Below are 20,090 nucleotides of genomic sequence, written 5' to 3'. Positions count from 1 at the left end.
CAGAAGTGAGCCCGCGCTCACCTCATCCGGGACCGCGCCTCCCTGAGGACCAGCCCTGGCCGGCTCCGGCTCTCCAGGGATGTCTCTCCCGGGCACAGCTCGGAGCGCGCAGTGCAAGAGCTGGGCCAGGGCTCTCGGGTGCATTTTCGGGGTGGCTAGAAGTGGGGATGCCTGACAGTAGCTGAGCAGCCGGTGTATTCAGTGTGTTGTGGCGGGCGGGGTGGGGTGGGGGGAGCACAGGAGGTAAGACACCGCTGCACACCTGGAAAGACGATTTCTCTAGGGCAGTGGCCAAACCCAGGGGGACGGGGTCGGGGCATGTACTTCGTTTTTGGCGTTGATGAGACTAAGATATCCTGGGGTCTCATTGAAGGGTTGTTACTTTCCCAGCTGTGCCTCACGGAGGACATCTTCCATTCCCTTCTTCCTCCCCGAAAAAGGAGCCGGTCTCTCCATCAACGCCTTGAAGCTCCGTCTGTCTGTACGGAAGGTTAACATCAGGAATTCCAGCTGTTATTCTACTGGATGAAAAAGATGACTTTTAAAATGAGGCTAAAAAAAGTTCTTCCAAGCAGATGTGAATCAGAAACAACTGCTTGTTAAAAAAATTGTTGCATATACCAGCCTTGCAGTCATTTAGGAGTTATTGATGCCACGTGCTGGTTTATTCAACATATTTAAACTTTCAAATTAGGTTTAATAAGATTAGACCACAGGAAAACAACATATCCAGGAATTCCAAAGCAAACAGTATTTAAAATAATTTATTTTTCTTTAAAAAACATGTATGTAATATGGAAAAAATAAAGAGGATAAACTTTAAATGTTACATTTCTCGCAGTAAATAAAAGAATGTGAAATGTAAGTAGCATTATCCACTACTAGACAGTAGGGAGATCTAAGAAATTAGCTTTTGGTGTACTTTTGGATTGAAATTTTGAACTGGTATGAAAGTGACTTGGAAAAGTGTGAGGAGGTTCCTCCCTCCTCCCCAAGAGTGAAACGAAGTTTATTGAGGAAGGGCAAGATAGGTTTACAGAGCAGGAGTAAGATATAGGTTTACAGAGCAAGATACGTTGGCCACAGACGACAAACGGCCCCCTGTCCTAACAAGAGGGCTGGTGTGAGGAGGTTGAGAGAGGAATATACACCGTATTTTGAATTGAAATGGGAGTGTAAAAATTCCAGCAATGTAGTTAAGAGAAATAACTTCCCACATTCATAAACTTTGAAAAGTCAAGGCTTCCAACTGTAATTTTCCATTAGCTGTGTTTGTGCTGCATAATTTTAGAAAACCAATTAGACTTGCCATTTTGTGTTTTAGCATAAGGGAGGGAGGGAGGGAGGGAGAAGGGAAGAAATGTAGGGACAGTTTTTGGTCACATGTGGCTCCTGTGTGGAGTTTGCATCTGCATGCTTTGTGTTTGCTTCAGGAAATTTGTGAATATGGGTGGTTCCACACCCTTCTCTTTTTTGAGTTCTGCAGATTTTGGAAAACTAAGAATTCCTTGTTCTGTCTTGCTCACAATTATGTAGGGTTTCTGTGAGACGTTTGTATATAATGAACTTGAGGAAAGTGTTGTGATAGAAGGTATCATGGGAAATGTGCTCATCTTTCTACTCCTATCTAAAGGTGTTTATCAGCAATGATTTGGCCACTCTGTGTTTTGTTCATCATTAGCAGAAGGCTGAGTCTTTCTAAAGCTATTGTCATCTCCTTTTAATGTAGTTAATCAAATTAAAATTAGGCAAGTATTTCTTTCCCCATGCCACTCATAGCAAGGCACTAAATTCGCCTTCATTGAAGGTATGTGAATAATTTACACATTCACATGTGTTTTCTGAATACGCCGGGCATTTGAAGTGGTGGCAGTATGTTGACTGTTAGGTTTGTTTTCTTTTTCCAGTTAGTGTCCACATTTATCTCTCTGGCCAGCTTTGCCTTTACCACAAAAGCACATACTTTAAAATATTGTTCTTGCCAAAGGGAGTGCAATGAATGACTCTCACTGCCACAACCTCTGTAATTCTAAGAACCCCTAATTTGAAAATAAAATGTTGATTCCAAAGTGCATTTTATAAAGTATTCTTTTTCCTGCTTGCTAATATTCTTCTTCCATTTTGCCCTCTGTCCCTCTCCTCTACATATTATTGAAACACAAGTGGGCTATATATGTATATACGTGTATGTACTATATTTGTAGACATATAGTACTATATATGTATACATATGTACATACTATATATGTAGAATATAATGTGCTTTTATTCTCACTCCAGCTTTGAATATTCCAAGGTCAAGAAACTCTAATAACCTTGTAAAACTTTGATGACCAGACTCCATGTCAGTATGTCCTTGCCATTACCATTTTCGTCTGTGATTTTAAATTGCTAATGTGTTTTAAATTGCTAATGTGTTATTAAAATTGTTTATGCCCAAAATTAAAGTGTTTAAATTTTAATTTTTTAGAGTGAGGGCTAATGGTTGTTATTCTGCCAATTATTATCATTTTATGAATCCTGTTTTTATTCATTTTCAAATGTACTTATATACTTGAGTATATATACTGAACCAGTTTGTCTACTCAGGGCCTAATTTTGCATTTCAAAACAAATTTAGGAATGCAACCCTTTAAGATAGCTCAACATAATGATATTGGATTGTTATCTGGTTGGAAATGCTGTTTGAAATATTAATAATGTAGCAGGGCTGGTTTATGATTAAACATTGGTTTAAAATCAAGTAATGGCTTGAAGGCAAAGACAGAGGGAAGCTTGATTCTGGCAAGGTCATGGAGTGAGTGATGAAGTGGTAGAAAATACAGCCTGGACTCTCTAATTTTAGTCCTCTTCTACAGTACCTTTTAATTTTCTGTACCTAATAGTTGCCTCTGTCTCTGTGTTTGGGAGCGTTGAAAGGCCTTATAGTAAACAGACAAAATACCAATGAGATTGCATTGGTTGGTCACAGTTTCTAATCTGTGAGTTAATATTGCCATCTAGGTTGAGGCTTAAATACAGCAGCAATTTTTATGTCTGGAGCAAAACAGACTAACTTAATTTACCACCTTCCTGCTCACCTGTTCTTCCTGTTATCTCTGGGTTTGATTCTGTCAGTATTGTTATCACCTTGCAAGGGCTGCCAACTTGAGCTCATTGCCAAGTCTGGCACTAGAATATGAGTCCTTCTCCACTTAATTCTAATTGCTCTGTTTTCTACCTGTCCCCATCTTTCAGGGATGTGCTTGCCGGTCACCACCTTTTAACATACTTTGTTTGCCTTTAGTACTAAGTGTTTTAAAGAATTGTACTCTGTGGGTCCCCCATGGATATTAGCAAAATCCTTCTAAGTGTTTTCCCTCTTTCTCTGTAAACTTCGTCCTTTGTACTAGTGGTTGCCAACCAGTAAGTCTGGTCTGAAGGAGTCTGCCTGGGGTACATGAATCCTCAGTACATACTAGTATTGTCTGCAGACTAAACGAAGGTCTCATGGACTTGTACTATTGCTTTTCAGACATATGTATCGAGACAAAAACATTCTTGTGAAAATGTTAATTCATGGAAGCATTTTTGGTGATTTCAATCAACAGGTATTAAACTTGAAAATACTATCATGGTAAATATTAAAAAGTTGTGGTGTTAGAAAGTAATTCTTACACTAGCTGTTGCAGTGTAAGAATATTTTTTTCAAAATATAAACCTGATTTTGTTAGTTCCTTGTTTTCTGGGGAGTCATGAAAAGATTTTAAAGTCCACAATCCTTAGTGTAGCATTCACGGCCCTTTACAATCTAGTTCCTGCCTATATCTATCTTTATTTTTGGTCATTTTCTCCATAACTACTTGTGTAGTTGCCAGGTAGTGTAGAGTTGAAGAGTATGGTTCTGGAATCAAATAGTTCTTCAATTTCTGGTTCTTTTTCTTAAATCCTGCAGGCCTTGGTTTTCTCCTTTTCTCCTGCCATGACGATTGTTCCAGTTGAATGAGACGCTTACTGTAAAGCAGTTTGTGCCCCCAAATCCCTTGCTGTGTTTCCCCACGCACAAGATGTGTTTTTTTTTTTTTTACCTCCATGCTTTTCTGTATGGAATACTCATTACTCTTTGTTTACCTAGTGAACTGCTGTTCATTCTTCCATACTTGGGCTAAAACCAACCTTTATGTGATGCCTTTTCTGAACCACCAAACCTCCACCCCAACCCATTCGTCTCTCTCCTGTGTTGCTCACTCTTTTTGCACTCTGTGGCATAATTCTATTTGTTTTTTTATATTAGACAATGAGCTAACTGAGGGCAGGAATAGTATCTTTTGCTTCAGTGTTTGGCATGGTACCTGATAAATGCTTGTTAGGTAAAAGTATGATCTTAAGGTTATAGCCTTAATAAAATTTAAAAACAAGGTTTTAAGGACCAGAACTCATTTATTCTCATAAAGGAAACTTGCTTCAGTGTCTAAAGCTGTGTTTTTGGTCGGCACCTGCCACAAGGATATGTCTTCATCTGGGCGCCAGTGTGTGCTTGCCTATTTACTCCGCATCTCCTCTTCTGCTTCAACCCTGTTCCTGAGTCACATGGCTCTACTCCTACCTTCTATATGATGGTTTCCCTCATGGGGATTTGCATTTATTCATCCAAAAAATTACCTATTATGTGCCTACTGTGTGCCAGGCACTTGCTGGGTTTGTTGAGTCAATCACTGAATTCTTAGCCCTTAACCCGGACCTTCAGAGAAAGGCATCCTCCATGAGAAGCAGATGTGCAAATGAACTTAACAGCGCTGGCAGATAGTTGCTATAATGGACGCTCGCATAGTGAATAGTGATGATATTGGGTTTGCCTAGTGAGTCAGGGCAAGTTTCCAGAGGAGGCAGCATCTGATCCCAGACTGCAGTGGGGCTGACATGTTTGCCCACTAGGCTGGAGCAGATGCACTTTTTAAGTTGTGAGATCTTCAAGTTGCATACAGCTTAGTTTTCAAGAGTTGCTCAGAGTAGTTTATTCTTACTGACGTAATGTTTACTTGCAATGAGATACATTGACTTTAAGTATACAGTGGCAGGAGTTTTGTCAAATATATATACCCATGCAACTAGCACCCCAATCAAGATGTAGAACATTTTTGCCACTCAAGAAAGTTCTCTTGCAGATGGGAACATCATCCTCCATCCCTTTGATAAGCAACCGCTCTTCCAATTTGTAGCTTCCAATAGATTTCCCAGGGTGGTTTTGAGTGGCTAAAAAATGTCTTAATGCCTGTTTGTTCCTTTTTTCCTCCCATTTTTTTTCTTTATGTGACATTTTATTTCTTGAACACAACCTCTTTATGTGGCAAATAAGAAAGGATTGTGGAGAAGAGAAGAGTGGCAAAAAATGAGGGAGTTCATAAAGTTTTCTTGGGAAGGAACTGATTCACACAAATATTTAATAGGAACCAGCGCAGGGATGCCATTAGAACAGCCTCCAGGAAATGTAAATAGACATGCCACGGTATTTCCCAAGGAACTGGGAGGGTTCCAGCACAGTGCCAGTCATTCTGGATTCTTCTGGTATACTGACTGATGCTCTGAAAGCTAGAAATGGATCTCTATCAGGAAGTAGGGGAAAATACAGAGAACTTGTACCTTTAATAAAACAGAGTGTCCTTGAACCAGTTAGAGAGTTGGATGCACTGGGTCAAAAAGAATGAATGATTTTATGGTTCTTGATACACATCACCAAGTTACCCTCTAAAAGCTTTGTGCAAATTTGAAGCCATCAGCAGGGGTTAAGCGCACCTTCTCCATATTCTGGCCAGAATTGGAAATTGTCATTGGTATTTTCCCTCTAAATAAGCAGATGAAAGATGCATGTTGTTCTACTTTTTCAATCACTAGCAATATTAAACATTTGTGTAACAGATGACTCATTAGGTTTTCTCCAACAAGGAAGAATAAAACAGAAAAGGAGGGTCTGTCCTCTCTAAATGAAGTCACAAAAGGCTCAACAAAGTCATAGTTGGCTATTGTGAGGAAGCCTTGAAACCTTGGTGTTCTCCAGCCATTTGTAAAGCACAGAGATCCTTAAAGTTTCCTCTAGGCTGAGAGAGGAGTAATGTCCTGAGTGTATGGGAAGGACTGTAGAATGTGCCAATTTATTCAGTCTGTTTTGCTTCTTATCTTTCTGTGCAGTGCTCTAACTTTCTCTTTCTCTGGATGCCAAGAGTGCTTTGAGGAGTAAGGGACTGCTGTTTTATTTTATTTCAGAATATTACAGGGGTACAAATGTTTTAGTTACATAAATTGCTTTTGTACCATTTGAGTCAAAGTTATGTGGGCCATCACCCAGATAGTGTACATTGTATCTGTTAGGTATGAATTTCTCCATCCCTCCTCTCCCCTGTCCCCTGCTTGATTTCTGATGAGTGTTATTTTCATATGTGCACATACGTATTGATCAATTAGTTCCAATTTAATGGTGAGTACATGTGGTGTTCGTTTTTCCATTCTTGTGATATTTCACTTAGAAGAATGATTTCTAGTTCCATTCAGATTAATACAAGAGTTGTTAGTTCCCCATTTTTTATGGCTGAGTAGTGCTCCATGGCATACATATTCCACATTTTATTAATCCACTCATGTGTTGATGGGCACTTGGGTTGTTTCTGCATCTTTGCAATTGTGAATTTTGCTGGTATAAGCATTCAAGTACAGGTGTCTTTTTTGTAGAATGCTGGTATAAGCATTCAAGTGCAGGTGTCTTTTTTCTCCTTTGGGTAGATGCCCAGTAGTGGGATTGCTGGATCATATGGTAGTTCTACTTGTAGCTCTTTGAGGTATCTCCATATTACTTTCCATAGAGGTTGTACTAATTTGTAGTCCCACCAGCAGTGTATGAGTGTTCTTATCTCTCTGCATCCCCACCAACATTTATTATTTTGGGACTTTTTGATAAACACTATTCTCACTGGAGTTAAGTGATACCTCATTGTGGTTTTGATTTGTATTTTCCTGTTGATTGGAGACACTGAGCATTTTGGGACTGCTGTTGAGATCTCCTGCCCTTCCATTAAAGCACTGCTTCTTGGCCTATGAGGTGGTTCCTGCCTGTAATTTCAGCACTTTGGGAGACTGAGGCAGGAGGATCGCTTGAGGCTAGGGGTTCAAGACTAACCTGAGCAACATAGCAAGATCCCGTCTCTACAAAAAATTATAAAAAATAAGCCAGGCATGATGGCATGTGCCTATAGTCAGTCCCAGCTACTCAGGAGGCTGAGGTAGAAGGATCACTTGAGCCCAGCCATTGGAGGTTGCCGTGAGCTATGATGGCGCCGCCGCACACTAGTCTGGACAACAGAGCCAGACCCTGTCTCAAAACAAAACAAAAACTGCTTCTCAACATAATAGCAGTTGAGTTACAGAAAACGACTAGCTTTGTAAACCTCGTTAAGAAAAAGAAAAGAAAAGCAGCATCAAAAAATTGGCTCAACCCTGTTGGGAGAAAATGTACTTTGTAGGTGAATTGTTTCTTCTATTTGCCATCTCCAGATTGAATTGTTTACATTGTTCCTGTGCTCTGTGGTTCCTGATAGAATATTCTTAAATATATTTTATTTATGCTTGTTGAATGAATGTTTTGTGCCCAGTCAAAAGGTTGGCTTTTTAAATTGATGTTTGCTCATGTCCTTAAGCCTGTTAATTATAACAAATGCATTTGAGCCTGAGGAAATGATAAATTGTGCTCACTTGTACTTAACTCTTTGATTCCTAAAAACACGTTTGATGTGCTCAAAGCTCTTATTAAGGATAATAGCTGTCATATACGCACAACTTTGAAACAGAGGTTTAACACACCCCATCTGCTGCTTTGCTCAAGCAGATGAGCATTAGCAAGCCCTACAGATGAATCATAACACAGCCCTTTAAATAGCCTTTCCAAAGATGATAAAATATCCCCAATAGGATGCTCAAAGACTGGTTCTAATTTTAGGTATAGAATGCTCAATTTGATGCTTAAGTGTATTTTCTTGTTGTTGTTTGTATATAGCACTAGACATTATGTCTGTCTTCAATCACGAAGGGGGTTATCACGCAGGAAAAGTTAAAAAAGTCATATGGATTCAGAGGGCAGTACTAACCAATTGGTCACAGTGAGACTTTTTTTTTTTTTTTTTTTTTTGAGACAGAGTCTCACTTTGTTGTCCAGGCTAGAGTGAGTGCCGTGGCGTCAGCCTAGCTCACAGCAACCTCAAACTGCTGGGCTCAAGCGATCCTCCTGCCTCAGCCTCCCGAGTAGCTGGGACTACAGGCATGCGCCACCATGCCCGGCTAATTTTTTATATATATATCAGTTGGCCAATTAATTTCTTTCTATTTATAGTAGAGACGGGGTCTCGCTCTTGCTCAGGCTGGTTTTGAACTCCTGACCTTGAGCAATCCGCCCGCCTCGGCCTCCCAAGAGCTAGGATTACAGGCGTGAGCCACAGCGCCCGGCCACAGTGAGACTTTTGACTTAGTATTTTGAAGACATTTTTATGAATAAAAAATGGTCTTCCTCCAGAATAAGTTGACTTGAATAGTGAGCTACCTACTAGTGAAGGTTTTACAAGACAAGGTGAATAATTAACAATTAAAGCAACTAGTATTTTTAAATTTCTACTACGTGCAAGACATGTGGCAAGTGCATTGTACTGACATACCCTAACAATGAAGGACTGCACAGCCTGTCTTCTTAATCAGCATTCTCTACTGCCAGAGTGACACAGGCCAGTTAATTGTGGTAAAAGGATTTTAGAATTGGGAAGAGAATGGGCTCTCAGCCTTCATTTCGTCTAAAGCTGTAAGATTAGTTATTTTTCTTTTTTTGCATGTGATGAGTACTATTCACCAGCACAGGTTTGCCTGGAAAGTACACAATGATCAGATATTATATAAGTTTCAGAATTGCTGATAGGCATTTCTTGAGCAACTGCAGACTTTAGATTTACATATTTGGATATATCTTAGTGAATTGATTAGTGCTCAATAAATCATTTAAAGTATTACAAAAGAAGAACATTTTTATATAACATTGAGTTATACTTTGAGGTAGAGTAGGAGATAGATTATATCTAAGGAATTTCTTCTGTAAGATAATTTATAAAAAGTATCAATTTCTTATGTGACCTACATTTCAGTAGTTCATGCACACCAAAAATTGTGCAGACTGTGACTGTACAGTGCTTCAAAATTTGTCATGTTTTTGATGAAGATATTTTCTAGTTAGTGTCTTAGACTTGTAATTACTGAAGTTGAGACCATAATCAAAGATTTTTGCCTTCTTGACTAGATTGAAATTGGATTTAGATGTGTGAACAGGGAAAGAAATACCTGAATTATTTTGTTATACCACCATTTCATAATATTTAAAGGAAGGGAGGCCGGCGCAGTGGCTCACGCCTGTAATCCTAGCACTCTGGGAGGCTGAGGTGGGTGGATTGCTCAAGGTCAGGAGTTTGAAACCAGCCTGAGCAAGAGCGAGACCCCCGTCTCTATTGTAAATAGAAAGAAATTAATTGGCCAGCTAACATATATAGAAAAAATTATCCGGGCATTGTGGCGCATGCCTGTAGTCCCAGCTACTTGGGAGGCTGAGGTAGCAGGATTGCTTGAGCCCAGGAGTTTAAGGTTGCTGTGAGCTAGGCTGGCGCCACGGCACTCACTCTAGCCTGGGCAACAAAGTAAGACTCTGTCTCAAAAAAAAAAAAAAAAAAAGGAAGGGAGATCATTGCTAACCTCATTAAAAACTTTCATTCTGAAATTCTTTGTTCTTATGAGAGTTTAAAGTCTTTCATTCTACCTGAAGAAGGGGAAAATAAGCAAACATGTTGCCTTTACTTCTTGAACAGTATTGAACCAATTTGGAATTTACCCTGTTCTCTGAAGAGACAATATTTTCAATCTGTCAAAGGCATCAGGCAGAGTTAGTGATGACTTTTTCTCTCAAAACATTCCACCCATTGCCCTCTAGGTGTTTCTCCCATTTCGCTTGATATTTCTAATTTTTCTTTCCTGAATCCTCCTCATTATTGTCATCAGCAAATATTAGAGTATCCAAGGGCTCATCTTCCCATGTCGTCTTTTGTCTGTCTGTGATGTTTCCCCAGCAGATGTTACCAAGCCTGTAGCTTTATATAACTTGTCTATGGTGCGGCTTCCATGTTTATATTCCTGGCCCTGACCTTGTCCCTAAACTCCAGACTTGTGTGTGTAACTACTGGACATTTCCCATTATAGGCCAGGTAGGCATATCCCATCTGCTATGTCCAAAACAAAACTCTTAGTTTCTCCCCCTCCCCACCACCTATCTACTCATCCCCTCAGCGTTTCTGTCTTAGCAGATGGCACCATTGTTCACCATTTGTTCAGGTCCCCAAATTTGAAGTCATTATTGACTCTTATTCTTTTTTTTTTTTTTACTCACACCCCAGTCTAGTCTGTGAAGGAATCCAATGGGCTGTACCTTCACATATATCCAGAATCGGACCACTTCTTGCCATTTCCACCATCACCTTTCATTTATGCTTTTGCAAGAGCCTAGACACCCTGCTTTCAATATAGCAGTCAGATTCCTCTTTAAAAATGTAAGTCAGTGATTAATCAGTCAACTCTGCCTGCTGCTTCCTCCAGTGATGGCTTTCCATTACATTTAGAATAAAATCTGAATATTTAAGCCATAGTCTGTAGAGCTCCACATGACCTATTTCCTGGTTGCCTATCTCATCTCCACTCCACTCTTCAGCTTGCTCTGTCATGCTCTGTGCTCTGTCATGCTGGCTTCCTTCTGTTCCTCCAGTGTGCAAAGAAGGGTTTTATCTTAGGGTCTCTGTGTTGCCGTTCCTTCTGCATGAATACATTTTCCTCATATTCAAGTCTCAGTTTAAATGATACCTCCCCATCCCCATCCCCCCGCCCCCGTAGCCTTCCTTGTCACTCCATAATCATATTTTTTGGCCCTTATAACTTGCCTTTGCATTTTCTGTGTGTGTGTGTGTGTATCTTGTTTGGCTGTTACTCCCACTAGAATATAAGTTCCTTATGTGCAAAAACTTATTTTGTTTTCAAGCTTAAATGGTGTCAGGTATTTCATAGGCACTTAATAAATATTTGTTGGATAAATAAGTGGATAAATGAACAAATGTCTTTTAATTCTTTAAAAATCTTTGTTGCCCTGTGATGTGACTGACTTCCTCGCTCTGTGTCACTCAGCCAGAGAAGCTGGTTTTGTTGTATTAGATTTTTAAAAAAATTTTTAAATCGAGTTCTAGATTGAGCAAGTTCAACATATTTTTGAAAAAGCAAATTTAAACCATGAGAAATTAACTTTGTTTAAATTCTAAAGATACCCTGAAGTAAGCAAGTGTCATATGATAAAGGTCCAAGGAAATTTGAATACAAGCCTTCTTAGCTGAATATCCTGTGCTGGGGTTAATATGTTATCATGAAACTTTGGGATATTATTCCTGAAAAAGATCTCACAACTCACTGATTGAGTTGTGTCCTGCAGTTTGAGCATGGTCTGTACCCAATACTAGTTGGAGACAGAGAAGCAGAAAATAGCTTTACCCTGTTTAGAAATAAAACAACAAAAAAATTGAGAATAGGAAAGTTTCTACCTTCTGCTTCAACTCAAGCATCATAGGCCCATCTCATGCTTTCAAAGTGCTCCTTTTGCCACTTTTTTTCAGGAATCATTGTGAAATAGCACATAAAAGTGAGGATGGAAGCTTTCAGAATAGCTTTGTTCAGAAATGAAGGGAAAAGGGAAGCCAAAGCTCCTGGTCTGTTTTGGTACAACCTGACTTTCTCTTAACTTGTTTTTTTATGTTTCTTCCTGGTTGTTACTTAGATTAAGTGATATTATTCTTTTTTTTATCAGATGAGAATTTTTTTTTTAACAGATGAGAAAAGAGAGAGGTTCAGAGAAGTTCAGTTTCTTCCCCAACATCATGCATCTGATACTGGTGGAACCAGTATCTGAACTTAAATTTATCAGTAATAGAAAAACTCAAGCTCTTAACCACTGCAGTCATCTTCCTCTGTTTCTTTCCCTGTCTTATAACCCTACTTGCTGCTTTGAAACATACCTGCCCTGTTGTGCTATTGGCTGTTCCATATATCCTCCTCTGTCTTGTTCTTTTTCTCATTTCACAATTGGAGCTAAATTATTAATAAAAAGCATAGAAAAGTGATCAGTATTAACGTGGCATTAGTGTAAATTCACACTAAAGTGAAAGTATTCTAATAGTACAGGAAGTCTGAGGATGGGAAAAGCATTTGAAGCCACTAGAGAAGGTCCTGGTTGGTCTGAACCAGAAAGGTGTGGAAAGTCATGTGGGGGGCATTTGTGTGGGTAGCATGGTATTGGCATGAGCAGGGGTCCACTGGATTGTCCTCTTGGCAGGACAGGGAAGCTAGTGGTCTACTTAGTGTGGAAGGCACTGATTTGAAAGTAATGAGAATTACAAAACCAAATTGGGGATAAAGATTTTGAATTGCTTTTTTAAAATGTCACATCAGATGATGTTGGAATCCATGGGACAGAATGGGTCAGTGGAGTGGAAAGAACATATCATAATAGAGCCATGGTCCTCAACGGTTTTGGTACTAGGGACCAATTTCATGGAAGACAATTTTTCCCCGGATGGGATGGTGGGTAGGGGTGCGGTGGGTGGAGCTCAGGTGGTGAGCAGGCCCAGGTGTTGGGGGCCAAAGGTATAGAGGATCAAGGCTTGCCCCTGGGGTAATGTCTTCTGTTAAGGAATGGGGGGAATGGGTGGTAGTCAAAAGCTAGAGAGAAAATCAGGATTGCATGAGGGATTTTAAGGGAAGCACTGGTTTCAGAAAAGATAACTAGAGGAAGAGGATTATCAACAGTGTTCAGGACTAGAGGAAATGATTAAGGGAAAAGAAAATGAGAACAAGACCACTGAATTTGGTAAGAGAATAATGTCTCACTTGTTGAAAGTATAACTTTAGAGTGTTGGTGTGGGAGCCAAACCAAGCTTCAGAAAATCTTTCTGGAAAGTCTTAGTTTAGGGACAGGCACCTCCGGGAAAGAAGAGGTAGGAAGAGCTATCCAAGAAATCACACCATTCTCTCAAATGGGCTACTTATTTGTGTTAACAAAATCAGCCTACCTTATCAGACATGTTAGAGATATAAACCCTTAATATCTAAAGGAATTATACTCTAAAACAGCAGATCTGAAACCACAGTGGTCTGCTATATAAAATACTAAAGTTGAAGCACACACTGCTGTATTTTAGGAAACTGTGACCTTGATACAGTGAAGATCATCTGGAAATCACTTTAATCTTCTGACATTATTTCTTTTTTGTAAACGGGGGAAAATGTCTCTTCTGTCCACAGATTTTTTTTTTTAGCACACAGTAATTTGGTGAAGGCATTTTGTTTTTTAAATTTAGAATAAATGTATGTGAATGTTTTTGATTTAGTGGCTCTAAGAAGCTTGAAGTCATGTTAATCAGATGTATAATAATAAGAAAGAAAATCAAAGTTTTCTAACTTTTATATATAGATCTGCATAGTTGTCGTGTAACTGAAAGTGTACACTTTTGGCACATCATGTCTTTGCTTTTCCCCTCCTGTGTTCTAGCATGGTGTAGCGGCAACAGTGGCACAGTTTGGGACAATAACTCATACATGACAGATCTCAGAATAAAATGTGTGACTATGGAAAAGACATGTAATATCTCTTAGCTTGGCCTAAATTCCCAGAACTATAATATAATGACTTCAGGGTAATAAGATGTAGAAAAAAAAAAGTGAAAGCAAAAGATATGTGGGTGTTTGACAAAGATCAATTATAATTCTACTTAAATCTGGATATAATAAGAAAACAGATTATTCATTGACTGTTTTCTTTCCTAGAATGGCTAATTTTCGAGGTTTTGTGTATGTATGTGTGTCTCACAATACATTTAGATAACTTGATGTTTATTCTGACCTTTGATTTGTGCATATGGATTTTCATTAAGTACCTTTATTGTTCTTAAGTTTTGATAAAAATCCTTTTATCTATGGGAATTGGAGGTTGGAATAAAGGATACCTTAAGAGTAGGGGATTTTGTTTCTTGATAGTACTTGTATTATCTTCCTCTCCCCAGAGATCCTTGTGTTCATTTTAGCATTTCTTCACTATTGGTTCTTTTCTGTCAATGGACTTATAACTTACTGCTCCCCTCGTTTTAGCTGTTACCTATTTGAAGTTTCAGATTACAGAGTTGGGTATATGGATTCCATGTATTAAGTCTCTTCTTTTCAAATAAATTGTTTTTTTTCAGGCCTTTGTATGTTACTGTATGAAAACATTAATATGTCTTTGTCTCAGCTATATTTTATTCTTTATGCATCTTTTTTTCTTTAAATTGCTTTTCATGTTTTGTGTGTGTGTCTTTGAGTCATCTTATTAATTTAGCTCTTCTGCTGTATTCAATTTGGAAGAGGCAATTGTAAGAAAGATCTTTCCAAGAAGGACATTTTATGATGTCTTACTAAAGATGAGCCTAATTAGCTGTTTTAGAAAAGAGAAGCTTTTATAGTTTTCATGAAGAAAAGAAATGCATTTTTAGGTGTTTTATTCAAAGGATAAAGTTTATACAACTGCCTGTTTTTAGGCCAATTTGCAAACATTTTTAGACTTGGAAAATGCTTGTTAAGTCCCGAAAGGTATAACTTGCCAAATAGCTGATACTTTTGAAATGTGGCCTTAGTTCTAGTAAAAGAATGTGGTTGACAGCCACACTGTAATTTACAGTAATTCTTTTTATGTAAGGAAATGAATCTACTTGGCTTAATAAATTCCAGATGAGTTTCTAGCTCCTTGATTATTACCAAGTTATTTAAAATTCAGATTTCATTATTCAGTTTAGTTCTAGCAACCTATCTGTGCTTTGTGATGGCCAGTGTGATGTTAAAATACTTTGTAAAACTGAAACACTTTGGGGGAAAATTGCTTTTTGGGTGGGTCATTTTGTGGCACAAGCTTGTGATGTGGCCTCAGGATTTGGCATGGTCTGGATCTAAAAGATGTCAAGCATCCTCTGCTTGTGGCTATTCCAGGCCTTTAAGATCAGGTTGAAGACCTATAAAGTAGTTCTGCTAGTGCTTAAAGGAAAACTTTCTTGGAAGCCCACTTAAATATTTCTACTTCCTATTGATTATCATATCTGTAAGGCAATCTGAAAAATGTTTTTAGCTGGGTATGCCACTGCTTCCAACAATATGGGACTTCTGTTACTAAAGAAGGGATTGACAATGTTGGGTTGACAATTAAGTCTCTGCCATGCTTTTTTTTTTTCTTTTTTTTTTTTGAGATGGAGTCTCACTGTGTTGCCCAGGCTAGAGTGCCATGGTGTCAGCCTAGCTCACAGCAACCTCAAACTCCTGGGCTCAAGTGATCCTTCTGCCTCAGCCTCCCGAGTAGCTGGGACTACAGGCATGCGCCACCATGCCCGGCTTATTTTTTTCTCCCTATATATATTTTAGTTGGCCAATTAATTTCTTTCTATTTTTAGTAGAGACAGGGTCTCGCTGTTGCTCAGGCTGGTTTTGAACTCCTGACCTTGAGCGATCCTCCTGCCTCAGCCTCCCAGAGTGCTAGGATTACAGATGTGATCCACCACTTTCGGCCCATGCTTATTTTCTGATCGCTTCCCACCTCCCACCCCCCTTTTTGGTGCCCTCTCTGAGGTGTGATTGCTTCTTTTTCATAGTATTTTGCTTTGTTATGACTGTAATCTATTGTCTTAGCTCTCTGATGGTATTATAATATTATAGCTTTATTTTTTCTTCCTGCATTATCTCTGCTTCTTCCAAGTTTCTTTCCATTTTGGCTTTGGTCTCTTAAGTTAGAAACTCCTTTTAAATTTCTGGTGATCCTTGTCCACCTGCTTTATGGATTCTCTGCTAAACTCTGTATCTATCCAGCCATGCTCCTCACCACCCCTCCCTTACCTGAAAGACCTGTTGCCTCTAAACGCTGAGTCTTTTCTGGGAGAACTTGCATGCTTCCCTTCTGCAGTATCTCTTTGCACATACTGAAGTTTGAGCTTTCTTCATTCTGCTCAGTCAGCCACCACTCCTCCATATACTTTCCACCTTCCAAAGGTTTGTTCAGTGTTTTCTTCTATAGTTTTCTTTTTTCTGAGTCTGTCTTTGTGGGTTAATACATTAAATACCTATGCTATCATTTTGGTGAGCTTTTAGGAGGCAATGAAGAGAAATGTGTAGCCAGTTCACATGTTTAACCGGAAGTCCTGTGTGTGTGTATATTTAAAATGTACATCATAGAATAGAAGAGTAGAAAAACATGGATTGAGTGAGGGTTACAATTATTATTACTATATAAGTAAAATACATACCATGCCACCTTATTAAAATTTTTAAAAATTTAATCTTATTAGAAATTTGAATTGAGAGGGCTTATGTAAATCTTAAATCCACACAGCATAACAAGGCAAAATTTAAATCATAAATAAAACGATAGTGAATGCAGGACAAGTAGAAAATGAACATAAGAAAAATAAACTAAATTCCTCAGTATGTTCTAATATCTGTGCTAGTAATGGTTATAAATTTAATCTCTCTAGCAGTTGATTCAGAGACAGAATCATGGCCCCATCCATTCCTTTTACAGAACAGCTTTTACCTACATTCTTTCATTCACCTGGAGAGTAAAGTATAGAAGGAGAAAATAATCGATGTCTAGCATGGAATAGATATTCAGTAAATGAGATTTTTTTCTTAAATTTCTGAAAAAATAATTGCCCCTTCAAGAAAAAAAAAGGAAGGTTATATTTATGTGTCCTCTAGTAGCTCTAATTCATTAGGTGTTGGGAAGATTTTTGTTTGTTCTTTCTTTGGCTGCTGAACACCCTAGGCATGTGGTTATCATTCTGTATTTTGTCATTGCAGCTCGGGTCCAGCTTCTGGGCTGCCATATGTGGTAGAGGCTTGGTGGTTTCTATCTGTGTGGCAGGCAGTGAATCTGTAGGCAAGTCCTTGTCCCATCTTGAGACACCAGCAGGAAATTTCCCTGCTCCCAGGTTTCTTTATGCTCTTCTACCTTTGTGTGTGTGTGGGGGGAATATTTCTACCTGCTCCTATCCTGGAGGGCATGGAAACTGCTGATGTTATTTCCTTAGGGATTTAGGTCTGTCTTCTTCTGTAATCCACAGTGGTCAGATCCTTACCCGGGGACTCTTCCACTCTTGGTCCCCTCATTTTCTCCTGCCAAAGGTAAGGTAGTCCTGCAGCAGCTCTTCTGTCTACTCTCTGTGACCCAATACCTTGCCTGGGCTCAGGGGAGGTGTTTGGCTTGGTTTTGAAGTTGGTAAAAGAAAAAAGGCTGTGTTTAACATGCTACTACCTCCCATTATGTTTGAAAGTCCTTTAGGCTCTCTGTAGATGCATTATTAAGTTATTCACTTTTGGAATATATTCTTTTAAAAAAATTTGTTTTGACTTTAACATTTTCCATTATATAAAGATGTTTTTACATTTCAAAACCTAGACTATAACATTTTTTTCTTAAATTATGACTTTGGAATAAATTCGTGCATATTTTGTATGCTGAAGGGTTGTCATAGTTATGGTTTCTGAGGTGCCATGTTTAGCTTGTGGTTAGTAGACTATAGAAGGTTCATAGTTAAAGCCAATAGAGGGAAATCCCAGCCAGCAAGTTTGATTTGGATGTAAAATATGTGGCTCTTGGAAAGGTGACATCAATTCTGTTGGTTATGTAAAAGCTTAGTTCAGGACTGGCACCCAGGCAACCTCTCTGAGGACCTCAGCCTTTGAAAGGATTAGACTTCAGGATCCTTCCTTTCCCTTCCCTTGTTGAGTCAACAGTCCAAGGATGAGCCAGGCATTGCTCTTTAATATTATATTCCTCTGTGTTCCACTAAGATGATATGTTGATGTTTTAACCCCTGTTATCTCAGATTGTGACTTATTTGGAAATAGTCTTTATCATGGTAATCAAATTAAATGAGGTCATTGGGGTAGGCCCTAATCCAATATGATTGGTGTTCTTATAAAAAGAGTAAATTTGGACACAGAGACAGACATGCACAGAGAGAAGATGGCTATGTGAGGATGGAGAATTGGAATGATGCATCTATAAGCCAAGGAATGCCAAAGATTTCTAGCAAACCAGAAAGAAGAGGGAAGGAAGGATTCTTCCCCTATGGGTTTCAGAGATAGCGTGGCCTTCCTGACACCTTGATTTCAGGCTCCTGGACTTCAGAATGATGAAATAGTAAATTTCTGTTTTTCTAAGTCGCTCAGTTTGTGGTACTTTGTTACACCAGCCTTGGCAAACGCATACACTCAGCATCACTAATATTATCTGATTTGGTAAGTTTTGCCTGTCTGAGGCACGTATGTACATAAGTGTATGTGTGTGTGCATAGATGTGTTTTGGTGACACTGGCAGTCAGTTTAAATGATTCAGCAAAGGAACACCTGGAGCATGGTCTCTCAGAGATTTCATGATCCAGATCCCTTCTCTGTAGAAGGGAGAAGGAATACTAACCTACATAGTGAATCAGATTCTTTTTAAGAATGACCCAGTCTCCCTCCAGGACCATATCATGATGTTCAAATATGCATCAAATGCAAATATGCATTTCTCCAGTTACAGGTAAGGTGGAGTATCTCTTCATGTACCTCTTTGAATTTCCCCTTTAATGAGTGTCCTCATATCCTTTTTTTTTTAATTGATTACTGGATTTCTTATTGATATGTAGAAGTTCTTTGTATATTTTAGATATAATCCCTTGTTATATTTAGACGTTCCAGATCTCTTCTTTACCTACTATAACTTTTGTTCTATGGTAGTATACTTTCTTAACAGAAATTCTTTACTTTGATATCACATTCATCCATTCTTGTTTTATGGTTAAGAATTTTGTGGTTCATTAAACCATAGATATATCCATCTATATATACTTCTTATACATTTAAAATTTTACATTCACATTGAGTAGTTAATCAATTTGGATTTTATGTTTGTACATATATGAGGTAGTAGTCAACCTTTCCCTACACTGTTTTGCTTTTTTTCCTTCATTTTTCCTAGTACCATGTATTGAATCATCTATTCCTTCCCTCTTTGCTGCTTCCTTAAAAATACATCAAGGGGCCAGGTGTGGTGGCTGATGCCTGTAATCCTAGCACTCTGGGAGGCTGAAGCGGGAGGATTGCTCAAGGGCAGGAGTTCAAAACAGAGCGAGACCCTGTCTCTACTAAAAATAGAAAGAAATTAATTGGACAACTAAAAATATATAGAAAAAATTAGCCGGGCATGGTGGCGCATGCCTGTAGTCCCAGCTACTCAGGAGGCTGAGGCAGAAGGATTGCTTGAGTCCAGGAGTTTGAGGTTGCTGTGAGCTAGGCTGATGCTACGGCACTCTAGCCTGGGCAACAGAGTGAGACTCTGTCTCAAAAAAAAAAAAAAAATACATCAAGGTCCATATATATACAAGTCTGTTTTTTTTTTTTTTTTTTTTTTTTGAGACAGAGTCTCGCTTTGTTGCCCAGGCTAGAGTGAGTGCCGTGGCGTCAGCCTCGCTCACAGCAACCTCAAACTCCTGGGCTCGAGTGATCCTTCTGCCTCAGCCTCCCGAGTAGCTGGGACTACAGGCATGCGCCACCATGCCCGGCTAATTTTTTATATATATATCAGTTGGCCAATTAATTTCTTTCTATTTTATAGTAGAGACGGGGTCTCGCTCTTGCTCAGGCTGGTTTCGAACTCCTGACCTTGAGCAATCCGCCCGCCTCGGCCTCCCAAGAGCTAGGATTACAGGCGTGAGCCACAGCGCCCGGCCACAAGTCTGTTTTTTATTTCTCTATTATTTGTTGCTGCCCCAGTATCACTCTTTTTTATTGACTTTGAGATATGTCACATATCAGGTAGTATGAATCTGTTGTTCCATTTTTCAAAATTGATTTAGCTATTTATAAATTTTTATTTTCCATATAAACATTAGAATTAGTTTGAAATTTTTTTCAAATAATTCAGCTATCATTTAATTAGAATTGCTTGAATT

General features: G+C 38.9%; 1 protein-coding gene across 8 annotated transcripts in view; it reads left to right on the top strand.

The window, feature by feature from the left end:
• LMO7 (LIM domain 7) overlaps window positions 1-20,090 on the top strand; it is a 196,754-nt gene that overhangs the window by 876 nt on the left and 175,788 nt on the right. The gene's annotated exons all lie outside the window — the stretch shown is intronic.

Source organism: Microcebus murinus, chromosome 13 (assembly GCF_040939455.1).
Source record: "Microcebus murinus isolate Inina chromosome 13, M.murinus_Inina_mat1.0, whole genome shotgun sequence".
NCBI lineage: Eukaryota > Metazoa > Chordata > Mammalia > Primates > Cheirogaleidae > Microcebus > Microcebus murinus.
Note: the sequence above shows the minus strand (reverse complement) of the source record. Positions and strands in the feature narration are given on the sequence as shown.